The following is a 13,506-nucleotide window of genomic DNA, read 5'->3' as shown; positions in this document are numbered from 1 at the left end:
AGGCCAACCAAAGTGCTGTACAAAAGAAAACAAACATGCACAGCGGACAGGAAAACAAAAAAATAAAAATACAGATACAAATAGCAGCAGAAGCTAACTAAAATGGCCAAAAGTGTAGAGTACAGACAGGACCAAACAAATCACCCGTGTTAAAGGCAAGAGAATAGAAGTGGGTCTTCAAGCGAGACTTAAAGACTGAGAGTGTGGGAGCCTGCCGGACACTCAGTGGCAACTCATTCCACAGTTGTGGACCTGCAACAGAGAAAGCCCTGTCACCTCTGAGCTTACGATGGGTTTCTGGGACTGAGAGAAGCATCAGGTCTGCTGACCTCAGAGAGCGCGGTGGGACATATGGCTGCAGAAGATCAGTGAGATAGGATGGGGCGGAACTGTTCAGTGATTTAAAAACATACATGAGAATTTTGAATTTGATCCGAAGGTGAATGGATAGCCAGTGCAGGGAGGCCAAAACTGGCGTGATGTGCTCTCTATAGCCTGTACCAGTTAAAAATCGAGCTGCAGCATTTTGGACCAGTTGTAGACGAGCAATGGAGGACTGACTGATTCCAAACAGAAGTGAATTGCAGTAATCAAGTCTAGATGTTATGAAGGCGTGGATCACTGTCTCAAGGTTCTTTTTGGAGAGTATAGGTTTCAGCTTAGACAGCCGTCTCAGCTGAAAAAAACAGGATTTGACCATCATGCTTACGTGACTGTTGAGTTTTAAGGACGGGTCCATTATCACCCCCAGATTAGTGACCTTTGTGATCATATCTGCTCCCTCATAAACAAAATCAATTCAAACCATCAATTTAAACATAAACATTCATATATAATACAGCAAAATACATAACTCATCAAAATTTCATACTTAACAAAATAGACATTAATCAGTTATATATATTGTTCCAACAAAACAGTTTTTATCTTTTTCTTAAATATAAACATTGACTTCACCATTTTAGCATCATCTTCCAAACCATTCCACAGACTCATTCCCTGTATAGTAGTAGACCGACCCTTTAAACTGGTCCTATACTTGGGTTTAACAAAATTATCTATGCCCTTCAAATTATAACAACTCTTCCTTTTTACAAAATATGTTTGAATGTTTGATGGTAGCATGCAATTCTGAGCTTTAAACATAAATAAAAGAATATTATAATCCACCAAATCATAAAACTTAAGTAGTTTCAATTGACAAAACAGAACATTAGAAGGGTGACAATAACACTTTTTTGTTATAATTTTTACAGCTCTTTTTTGCAGAATAAAAATAGGCTTTGTTATGGTTTTACATGCCGTACCCCAAACAGTGACACAATAAATTAAATGCGGGACTACAAGTGTATTATGTAGCAAATATAAAGCATCATTGTTTAATAAGTCCCTTACTCTGTATAATACTGCATTTGACTTAGATATTTTAATTTTTACAAGATTTATATGCTGTTTCCATGACAGTTTATCATCAATAATTACACCCAGAAACTTTACTTCATTCACTCTACATATCTCAGTACCATCAATTTTGAGAGAAAAATCGACAGATTAGTGGTAAACCACTAATCTGTCTGTCTCCCCCAGAGCGGTCACCAATACCCGAACCTCCTGCCAGACGCCGCCGGTTTAAAATAAACATTTTAAAACCTTTTTCTGAGTCTGTGCTAGTCCAATCCACCCTAATTCGTGACAACATACATAATTCTTATGAGCAATAGTATTCCTCTACTTTTTTTAGGATATTCTTTTTTTTTTTTTTTGTTAACCTCTATGGCAGAGTAGACACTTTCAGTCACATAAGTGGCACTGTCCACACAATGTAAGTGTATGGTGACTCGTTAACACACAATTAAAGTATAAATACAGCACCCTTGAACTCAAACATCTGGTAAACACTAGTAAAACTTCACTCACATAAAAAAGTCAGTTATTTTTTTTTATTTTTTATTCAACCTTCATTTATACTGGTTAGTCTCACTGAGTCACGAGGACTCATTTACAAAAGAGACCTGTTTTAAACAAAACCACAGATAAAAATGGTCTTTTCTTAACTATTTCCAAAATAATGATGAAGAGCAAGGAACCAACAATGAAAAGCAGTTTTGGTTATCAGTCTATTTTGTCTCCTGTTGCTTTCATGAATGAGAGAAGGGGGTAGATAAAATAAATTTTGCAGAGCATTCAATGGTCTGCACTAATCAGATTTATTAGCTGATTGCAATTATTAAGGTTTCTGCACCTGGAACCAAAGTGGGACTATTTTGAACTTGGACTGTCAGAAAAAAATAAGTAAAAGGAAGATTAGACAGCAGCCTTACATGTATGTTTCCAGCTCTGTATCTTGAGGGGAAAAAACAATATGGACTGCTCATGTTACCAGTAGCATTTCAAATTCCCGTGGGGTTTAAAGAGTGCTTGTGTGATTTGTGCTCTGAACAGGCACAATGCAGAATCCAACTAGATTACAATTTAGTTTGGAAATATAGATGAATTTTAGGCTGTCAGAATAAATTATTGTAGTGCAAGACTTAAAACCTTTGGTATCATTGACAGCTGTGCTCTGAAGTCACTGTCAAATAAGTAAATATGAGATTAGGATTTTCCCCCTGCTTGATACCAGGTGTTACACCTCTGTAACTTTGTAATTCCACATTCCAGGTCTTGCGTCACAGCATTTTGTTTGTCGTAAACTATAGTGGAAGCTGCCACTTCCTGTTGTTCAACGAATTGTTTTTAATGTTTAGCACTTAGTAAGTTTTAATGCTGGTTTAAATTTGATCTGCAATTAAAAAAATTGAAATAAAAAACCCTTGTATACTTGTCTTTGTGTTTTTAAAGGATGCATCAGTTAAAATTGTTGACCTCACATTTTACATTAGTGACCTTTATACTACATTGACTCCATCCGTCCATTATCTTTACCCACTTTTTCCTTTTTGGGTCACGGGGGTTGCCGGTGCCCATGTCCAGCTATCAGTGAGGCAGGGGACACCCTGGACAGGTCGCAAGTCCATCACAGGGACACATGGAGACAAACAACCATTCACTCTCTCACTCACACCTTGGGACAATTTAGAGTTACCAATCAGTCTAACATGCATGTTTTTGGTTTGTGGGAGGAAACTGGAGTACCTGGAGAAAACCCACACATGCACGGAGAGAACATGCAAACTCCACCCAGAAAGACCCCCGGACTGGGATTTGAACCAGAGTAACCTGCTCGCTGAGAGGCAGCAGCTCTACCAATTGTGCCACCATGCTGCCCCTGGCTTAACTGACTTTGTAAGGGTCCCACTGCCTGCAGCCTGCCTTGCTGATGGCCGCTGATTACCATCACCTGGCGGCCATCAGCCTGATGAGCCTCTCCATCTACTTAAGGCTGCAGTCCGGTGTGATTCAACGCTGGAGCATATCACCTCTCATGGTATAGTACTGTTGAGCTAGAAATGTCTAGGTGAAAAGAATTTGTTCACCTTTTGCTCTTTTTTCCAGTTTCCTGGTTCCTTCGTGTTTTTGGATTCTCCTCGTGGCCTGACCTGGATCCCTCGGCCTGTCAGGTATCCCTCGTGCCTCTTTGCCTCCAGTTGCCAGCCTTCCTCGTTCCCCTTGGACTCTTGTTGGATTTCCCTCTGCTGCTCTCTCCCTGGACTGAAGGACCAGCTCACCTCCTTCGGGTTTGGACTGTAAGGACAAGACGCTCTTTAAACAAACCACTCTGGTCTTCCCCATTGGACAAACATTAACCTGTCGTCCCTCTTTCCAGGAGACGCTGAGAAGCAGTGTGTGGACTTTAATATATCACTGTACATAATAAACACTGTTCTTTTGTACTTCCCCTGTGTCTGCCTCGTTCTGGGTCTCATAACATCTGGGTTCCCCGCGCAACCTTAACAGACTTAAAGAATTAAACAAATCCTCACATAGCTATAAAAATATCTCTTTGAAATATTTACAGTAGTGGCTGCGGTAGCTTGGTGGTCAGTGTCAGTCTTGTAATCCTGAGATTACACACTTCTGACCAATAGCCACTTTACTGAACTTGGTCGCTGAATATAGTTTTGGTTTTCCCGTCCTCCCTACTGTGTTTTCTTGTCTTTGTCTCTTTGTTTGCTGTGCAAAGAAAACTTTTGCACAGAATATTGTTTAAGTCAAGCATAATAACACAGTTAAATATAAAAGACTAAATCTTTTTTACTGCAAGACTGACTTTTTAAGACTCCAAGAGATAGGCCAACGGAGGGACTACCTGTCATTCTGACTTTCTCATCAGCTGAGCTAGCAGAAAAAGTCATCTTCCCACCCAGCTATCTTTAGGCAAATGCTGATTGGGTCCCAACCAAGACCTGTGGCTGAACATGTCCATTTCCCATGGTATACTTATCATTAACCCATCAGAAACAACATAGTTGGAGAGACCTGGTTCTTCAGCTTTGACCCAGCAGGAGCTGGTTTCTGAAAAGGGAGAATATGGTTTGTTGAACATACAGTATGCCTGTCAACACTCTTGAGGCTCTTTGACAAAATGACCTCAGTCGTGTATCTGCTTTTACATCAATATTTCATTAAGAGTTTATCTTGGCAAGACTAAACAGAAGTGTAAACAGCAGCCTGTTGGCTACAGTACATAATGTCAGGAGTTAGCTGTGGATTGGGTGGTACAATGGTGCAGTTGGTAGAGCTAGAAGGTTGCCAGGTGAAATCCCGGAGTTTGCATGTTCTCTCCGTGCATGCGTGGGTTTTCTCCGGGTACTCCGGTTTACTCCCACAGACCAAAAACATGCATGTTAGTCTGATTGGTAACTAAATTACCAATGGGGCGGCTGTGGCTGAGTGGTTAGAACAGTCGTCCTCCAATGCAAGAGTTGGGGGTTCGAATCCACCAGCAGTCACATGCCGAAGTGTCAATGGGCAAGACACTGAACCCCTCATAGCCTCTGATGTGTGTCCCATCAGTGTATGAATGTGATAAAGCTCTGATTAGTCTCTTTAGAATGATTTGTTCAATTAGCTTTGTAGAGATCTAGTAGAGTGCTGTGTGAATGGGTAAATGAGGACACAGATTGTAGTGTAAAGCGCTTTGAGTATATTGAAATAAGATAGAAAAGCGCTATATAAGTACAGTCCATTTACCATTTAAATTGTCCCTAGGTGTGAATGAGAGTGAATGGTTGTTAGTCTCGTTTGTCTCTTTGTGTTCCTGTGATGGACTGGAGACCTGTCCAGGGTGTCCCCCTCCTCTCACACAGTGACTGCTGGATATGGGCACCAGTGACCCCTGCGACTCATGGAGGACGCAAGAAAAACATAACGGCTGGATGGAGAGCTGTGGATTGTTTCTGGTGATTGAGACAACATTGGTGTTTTACTTGGTTGTCAGCTGTCAGTTGAACCTTGTCCTCATTTCTCTGTTACAATTAAAAGCACGCTTGGTTTGTTTTCATCCCGCCCATCCAGAAAATCCCAACGCACATCCTATTTAAGGAGGGAGCTCTGAGTGGAGAGTGACTCTCTCTGAATTCCTGTAGAGTGTTACACTTTTTCAGCTTCACACTGTCACAAAGACTGAGTGAGTGAGAATGGCAAGCAGAAAGTGTGTCTGGTGTCAGTTCTGTGCTCCTTCATTATATTAACCATCTGTATCAGCAGCACAGAGTCAGGTGAGTCCATTAAAAGAGATTTCTAACTTTAACTCTGTTAAACATTTGTTGGTTAGCCTGATGCATGCTCAATAATCCATGTAGAAAAATCCAAAAAAGTTCAATCTCTGGACATTCAAAAACAACAAAAAACAAAACAAAGCAAAAAAATGTAGAAACGTTTCGTCTCTCATCCGAAAGACTTCCTCAGTGCTGTATTCAGACTATGTGAGCAGTTGGTTTTGGTTGTCAGCAGCAAACTGGTTGATCCACTCTGAGAAGGTGCTATTTAAGAGACTGAGCTGAATACAGCACCTCAGACTGAGGAAGTCTTTCGGATGAGAGACGAAACGTTTCTACATTTTTTTGCTTTGTTTTGTTTTTTGTTGTTTTTGAATGTCCATAGGACCAGATTGAACTTTTTTGGATTTGTTGGTTAGCTGAAAGTTAATAATTTATGTTCATTTTAAGAAGAACATCATTAAATGAAAAAAAAAAAAAAAAGGTTTATTCCAATAAGTTGATTGTTCATGTCTGTTTTTTTTCTGTCTGCACAGTGAGCTGCTGTATGAGGTACTCAAAACACCCTCCACCTTTGAAAAAGATTTTGGGCTACAACGTTCAGACCATCACTGGATCCTGTGACATCAGTGCCATTGTGTGAGCTAACAGTTTTTTGCAATAACAATAGCTCTAAGACATAGCTGTTATATTATGTCTTGCTCTAGAGATGACCTAAAATTGTTAATCAAATTAAAACACACGCTGCCCAGACTCGTCTACAACCTGGAGCTAACAGCTTTGCTTGCAGAGGTTAGGTTACAGCTGTTTGTTAAAAGTAGGTGTGGGGTGCAAAAACACCTTGACTGCCAGAAAAAACAGGATATAATACAAAACAAGTGGCTGAAGCTACTGATATTGCATAACCTGCTGTCCTGTTTTTTACTAAAATGAACAATCTATGTAATTGTTTGTTTTCTTTTTAAATAAAAGGACTTTCTTGTGTGAGATTACCCAGCAGTCAAAGTGTGACCTAAAAATCAGATAAGACAGAAATTAGTTTAAATATTCTACCATTTAGACTCTCAGCAGTGTAATACCTGAGCTGTTCTTCAGGAATGAGACCTCACACAGAGATAATTGATTGAATAAAATATTATGCTCACAATCCTCTCTTCCCACAGCTTCCAGCTTCCAGGCAGGTTTGTGTGTGCTGACCCTTCAACAGATTGGACCCAGAAAGCCATGAAAATCATTGAGTGAGTATTAATCTTAACCATCATATGCATCATTTAGATTGTTATTTTTAACACTGAAACAAATCATTTTTAGTTGCAGTTTAAGGAGAAGGAAGGCCAATCAGATCCTGAAAAGAAAATGCTCAAATCCTGCCGAATCCTGTTCTCTGCTGAACAGCTCAGGTGCAGGAGCTAGATTCTAATCTGTTGGTGTATGCCAGAAAAGTAAAACTTCTCAATCAGTGGCATAAATCATATATATCATATGTTTAATCATATGATTTTTATCTAATAAGTTATTCTGTTTTATAAACAGTGCAGTGTAGTGCTTTTACTTATGGAAGCCCATTTCCGCCATGAAAGAAAGAATAAAAGCGCATCAGGAAGTCATAATTTCAACGTTTAAAGTCATAATTATGAGAATAAAAGTCATAATTATGAGTTTTAATGTCTAAATTACGATAATAAAAGCCATAATTATGAGTTTTAAAGTCATAATCATTACGTTTATTCTTGTAATTATGATTTTTTTTTTTGAGTTTGGCACGCACTTGTAAAAGTTTTTTTTTTATTAGCATAATAACAAACAAAAAAAATCATACAAAAAAAGGCAATGATAATTTCACATTTCACAAACCTATTACAGCTAACATGGCAAAACCTCCCTATCAATAACACAATTTTTATACAAAAATTATAACTTCAATATTATATCCAGCAAAATATATAGCAAATAGAAAACTTAAGGAAATCACAATTCCTTAAATTTAACAGGTAAAAAAAATTAAAGAAAATCCTGGGGTTTATAAGAACTTAAACTCTGAAAAAATAGATGGTCAATGGACTGTACTTATATAGTACCTTTCTATCTTATTCCAAGATACTCAAGACGCTTTACACTACAATCTGTGTCCTCATTTATCCATTCATACAGCACTCTACTAGATCTCTACAAAGCTAATTGAACAAATCATTTGATATAGGAATGATTATTTTGATGCTTTTATGTCAATTAATACTTATACTCACTTTTGATGCAGCTTATCTGCCCAAAGTCAGGCCTGTGTTGCAGATGTGTTTTGGAGTAATTAAAGTTCTCTGGGGGATGCTCTAACCAGAAGACCTGGCCCAATCTTAAGGTTGCGGTGACCCAGATTTTGAAGGACATGTTTTTATGAAGCCATCGCTCTGTTGCACAGACTGCTTTGATGATGGAAAAACAGATTTAATTAAATCTGTCCTCCTGGCAACCATCAAACTTGTTTTTCACTGCTCTCACGCGATCCGGTCAGGGAGAGGTATAAAGGAGGTGTGACAGGCAAGGGAATTTTGGAGGTCTGCCGTGGACTAACGCGTGAGTGCCCGGCGCAATTTTGATGTGATTCTTCTTTACCCGGGTCGAAAACGACTTCCCGGCCAGTGTCACGGTGAGAAGCTCTTTCATATCAATTTGTGTGTTAAGAGTGTACGAGTGTACATGTTTTTGCTTGGCTGTTTTTCTGTGGCAGGTTAATAAATGACACTATTATTCCTAGCAGTAACCGTCTCTGTGTGTCTCATTTTTCCCCTTGTCTGAATATCTGGTGCCGATCGTTCACGACCCCTGTTAATTTCATAATACATCATTCTAAAGAGACTAATCAGAGCTTTATCGTATTCATACACTGATGGAACACACATAGAAGGCTATGAGGGGTTCTGTGTCTTGCCCAGGGACACTTCGACATGTGACTGCTGGTGGATTTGAACCCCCAACTCTCGCATTGGAGAACGACTGCTCTAACCACTCAGCCACAGCCCCCATAATAGAGAAAAGTTTGATAGCAGGGGCTGTCTTAAATTTTTTTTAAGAATTACCAAATAATACAAACTCATTCTTAAATGCTTTTAGAATAGGAAGAGCATTTGTAAAACGACATTTATGGATGTAGAATTTGGCAAACATTATAATATTAGTGATCAAATATTCAATTTTTTATTCTTTAATAAAATTCCAAATTTTATTACTTTCCAAGAAAAAAAAACAATTTTAAGAGACTTAGATATCAACCAGTTATGTAACTCCTTCCAAAAACCACTTACAATCTCACATTCGTAAAACACATGTTCTGTTGATTCCAACATAGATTTACAAAAATAACAATTCTCCATTTCAAAATTGAATATTCTTTTAAAGAACTCGTGTGGAGGGTAAATTTCATTTACAGTTTTTAAAGTGGATTTCTTTCACTTTAGGAGGAATTGGAAATTTCAAAAATTTAGTTCTGATTGATCTAATTTCTTGTTTGTTAAAGTATTTCTTTAATTGATATGTTCTTTTGGAGGACCCAGGATAGATCTCGTTGATTAAAAGATATCTCAAAACTATATTATTGCATTTTTTATCTACAAAATTTATATAATTAATTATTATTTTATGCAATCTGGGGGTTGGGATCTGATCTAAATTATTCTTGATTAGGTTAATCATAACATTTGGATAGTTATCAATTACCTTTTTGTAATCCTCAGGGGTACAAATTATTTTATATTTACTGTATTACAAAATTCTTCGTATTTTAACCAATCTCCTTTGTCATTTATCAAATGAACAATAGACCAAATTTGTTTTTCCATCCATCCTTTCATAAACATTGATTTTCTTCTCTTTAGAATCACCCTGTTATTCCACAATGGGACATTATGTGGACTAAAGTTATGCCTGGAAATCATTTTCCAGTAAAACAAGACCTGCTGATGAAAAGCAGAGTTTCACGGGTAATTTTGAAACCTAAAAGTCACATTTCAACAGGAAATCAATGCTACCTAATTTCTTAAACACAAAGTTAGGTAAAGAAAACCAAATATCTTCACTACATCTCAGAAAAGCCTAGAGCCATCTTAGCTTTAGGACACCATTCATGGTTTCAAAATCAATGGCTTTTATTCCTCCCTCCTCATAACTTTTAATTATATCTGCTTTTCTGATATAATGATGTTTATTCTTCCAAATAAAATTGAAAATTAAGGTGTTTATTTCTTTTATGGTTTTTGTGTAAAGTGGTAAAGAGTAAATGGGATATATTAGTCTGGAAATAAATTCAGTTTTTGTCAATAATTATCTTCCAAATAATGTTAAGTCTCTCTGCAACCAATTATTCAGGATTTTTCTGGATTTTTCAATTGGCTTCTGGATGTTCTTGCTGACACTTGTAGTATGACATATGCTGAGATATATTCATACATTTAACGGGTTCTTCATTTTTCTGACTGTGTAACATGCGTGCATTGAGTTTAACAGAAATGTAACGAGAGACGTTATTTATCTTTGACCCATCAAAATGAATGCGGTCATTTATTTACAGAATCAAAGATTAACATCACACATTTACATTAATTTGGCAAAATATGAAAACAACAACATGGCTAGTTTTACAGGAAGTGAGAACAATACGGCGACCTGCACTCATGCAGTGAGTTGAGAAGCCCACTTCCAAGTAGAACTCTTTGTTGTAGTCTGGGTAGACTAGACATGGGGCTAATTTGAGCCTGTCTTTGAGAGCATTCATTGCCTGTTGCTGTGTATCAGTCCAAACAAAAGGAACGTCTTTCTTTAAGAGTTCAGTTAGTGGTTTTGCGAGATCCGCATAATGCTCTATGAACTGGCGAGAGTAGTTACACACTCCCAAGAAACTCTGTAGTTCTTTGAGATTGGTTGGGACTTTGAGGTTGTCTAGGCCTTGGGTGTGAGTCAATTGTGGTTGTACTCCGTCTGGGCCTACTAAGAGGCCAACGTAGTCCACTTTGGTTCTGCACCACTGGCACTTTGACAGTGAGATTTTAGCACCAGCAGTTGTTAGCTGATTTAGGACGTGGTCGATCTCAGCCAAATGAGAGTCCAGTGTTGGCTGCCTCAAAAGGATGTCGTCCACGTAGATCAGTGTCCCACGCTCGTGGGCGTCTGGACATGCTTTGTTCAAAAAGATGTTGAACTCTGCAGGTGAGTTAGCGTAGCCAAAGGGACACCTGGTAAAGGTGTATTGTCGGCTGCCAAAAGTGAAAGCTAGTTTGTGTTGATCCTCGGCGCGCACAGGGATGGTCCAAAAACCAGAGGCGACGTCGAGGGTCGAGAAGTACTTACCATCGGTGACCTTTGGCAGTTCCTGTTGGAGCTGAGTCATTGGCCACCTGGATAAAGGTACTTGTTTATTTGGCTTCCTGTAGTCTATGGTAAGTCTCCACTTACCATTTGGTTTTAAAACTGGCCATAGAGGCGCAGAGTAGGTGCTATTACATTGTCTGATTATACCTTTGACCAATAGGTCATCAATGATCTCCTGGACAGGCTGGTGTGCTGCCAGAGGGATCTTGTATTGTCTGACAAATGTTGGCGGTGCGTTGGGTGGGGTGGGGATTCTCACTGCGTGGAGTGAGGTCAACCCACAATCTGTTGAGTCAGTTGAAAATGACTTTTCATATTTTAAAAGAACTTGGCGAAGTTTGTCTCTTTCTTCATCAGATGTCAGAGCGTCGGCTTGGGCGACCACCTGATCAATCTGTGATGAGACTGTTAAGGGTTCCTGCTCCTTGGGGAGCTCCAATGAATCCCTTTCTGAGTCGTCGGGCCTGTCTATGGGTAAGACACCATAGGTTTGAGGTCCTTGGTCGACATCATCGGTTGAGAAAAGGGCTATGGCCTGTGTTGGTTTTGTGAACCATACTGGCCCAGCTTCTTGACTCGGTACCAGATTATCTGGGAGTCCTCCCAGAAATGGAATGCCTAGTTCAAAATCATGAAAGTCAGTTGAAATCAACCATCCTAGCATAGTGTTTTTTGGGATCAGCACCTCATCCATGCCCGTGTTACACACAGCAATAGATGTGGTCCTGGAGTCAAGACTCATCTGGTTCGTGGCTTCCACGGACAGTCCCAAGTTGAAAAATGCAGGAGAGGGTTGAAAATATGCCTGTTTATGGCTAATAGCTTGTCCAGCTATTATGTGAATTCGCACCATTAGGTTAATCACCTAGGGTGGCACTGTGGTGGTTTGGTTGCTAGCAACTTGGCAGGCCTCTGGAATGGTCTGCCCAGCCTTAAGGTTTGCTGTGTCTAACACAGGAGGATCCTTTGTGGCTGGTTTGAGGGACCACAGCACCTTGTTGATGGTGTCCACGCGGACACCCAACCTTACCAAAATGTCAGAGCCTATGTAGGATGCATGTGGTAAGTTTTGGATAACGAGAAATGGGTGAACCAGTTCTCGTTGGTTCCAGTTCAGTTTTAGGTTAATGTCTCCTTCTGCGGTCATTACCTGTGAACTATTGGGAACTAATGGGAAGCGGAAAGCTTTTTTAATTAGTTCCAGACCAACGTGTTTGTGAACCAAGGTTTCGTAGAAAGCTCGGTTAATTGCTGATTTATCTGTCCACAGAGACAGAACAGCATCGTTGGTGTGGGACCCTTGGATCTCTACACCTTTAACTACCAGTGGTAGGTAGTGTTTGGTGGACTCTGACTGCTCCAGCTCACAGAGGAGGCTGTCTTGTTGAGTCAGAGTTTGGACCACTTGGTGGGTCTCTTTGGTTTCACATGATGTCAGAGGAGTACTCACCGGGCTCGTGTCCTCGGCTGAGGAGTCCTTTGTGCCTTCCGCGGTACCTGCTGTTGGGCAGTCTGTGTCACACTCCGGAGGCGTATCTATTGGCAGTGGTTTGCTCACTGTTGTCCACATTGTTTGATCACCATAATCTATAATCGCGTTGAAGCGATTTATAAAATCCTGGCCAACCAAAAATGGGAATGAGTCAACACGAGACACGTGTACTGGGTGGTACAGTGTCATATTGCCAATCTGCATGTGAACCATTGCTATAGCTGTCAGGGTTGTTTTCTCCTCTGAGAGACCCTACATTTCTATAGCACAATCAGATAGAGGTATTATCCTGTTTTTCTCGGCTGCGGCTGTCCTCAGCTCCTCGAACAGTTTAGCTGACATAATTGTTATGTCTGCTCCACCGTCCAGAAGTGCTTCGTGTGTGAGGACACCTTCGAGTGTTACTGACAGGTACGCCTTTTTGGCGGCCCCCTTTCTGATAAAGTTACACAAAAACCTCTTGGGTTTTTTCTGACGCTTCTTCATGCGTTCAGAAATGCTTGTGTAATCTTGGTTTGTCTGAACCGTCAGCACAGCTGTAGCTGTTTCTGCGTGTTCAGTTTGCGATGACTCGTCATCGTTTGTGTGTGTGTTTACCCCCCCTTCTTCCGATGAGGGGTTGTTGGAGGCAACAACAGCAATGTCTTGGTGTGTTTCACCGACATCTGTAGAGTTGTCATTCGCGCCCAGTGATGTAATAGTGATTACCTCACTGCATAGTGCTTTTGGTCGGCTTCCCTTGTCAGTGTGTTTCAAATCTTCTAACATTTCGCGCAATTTTTCTGTCTCTTCCGAGCTCAGAGGTGTAGGGCCTTTTTTCTGGAACTTTTGTGATTTTTTCGCCTCGGGACGTTTCGTCCGAGGTGGGAGGCGGCTAGGTACGTCTTTTTGGGGTTCCTTTCCGGACGTCCCCTGATAATATGGGTCCTCTCGGTTCCCATATTTTTGCGTCCTCCGCTGGTCCCATTTACGATAATCACGTTCGTCCTCTGCAGG

This window comes from Nematolebias whitei, chromosome 20 (assembly GCF_014905685.2).
Source record: "Nematolebias whitei isolate Nwh7 chromosome 20, NemWhi1, whole genome shotgun sequence".
In the NCBI taxonomy this organism is placed as follows: domain Eukaryota; kingdom Metazoa; phylum Chordata; class Actinopteri; order Cyprinodontiformes; family Rivulidae; genus Nematolebias; species Nematolebias whitei.
This window is presented reverse-complemented; position numbering follows the sequence as displayed.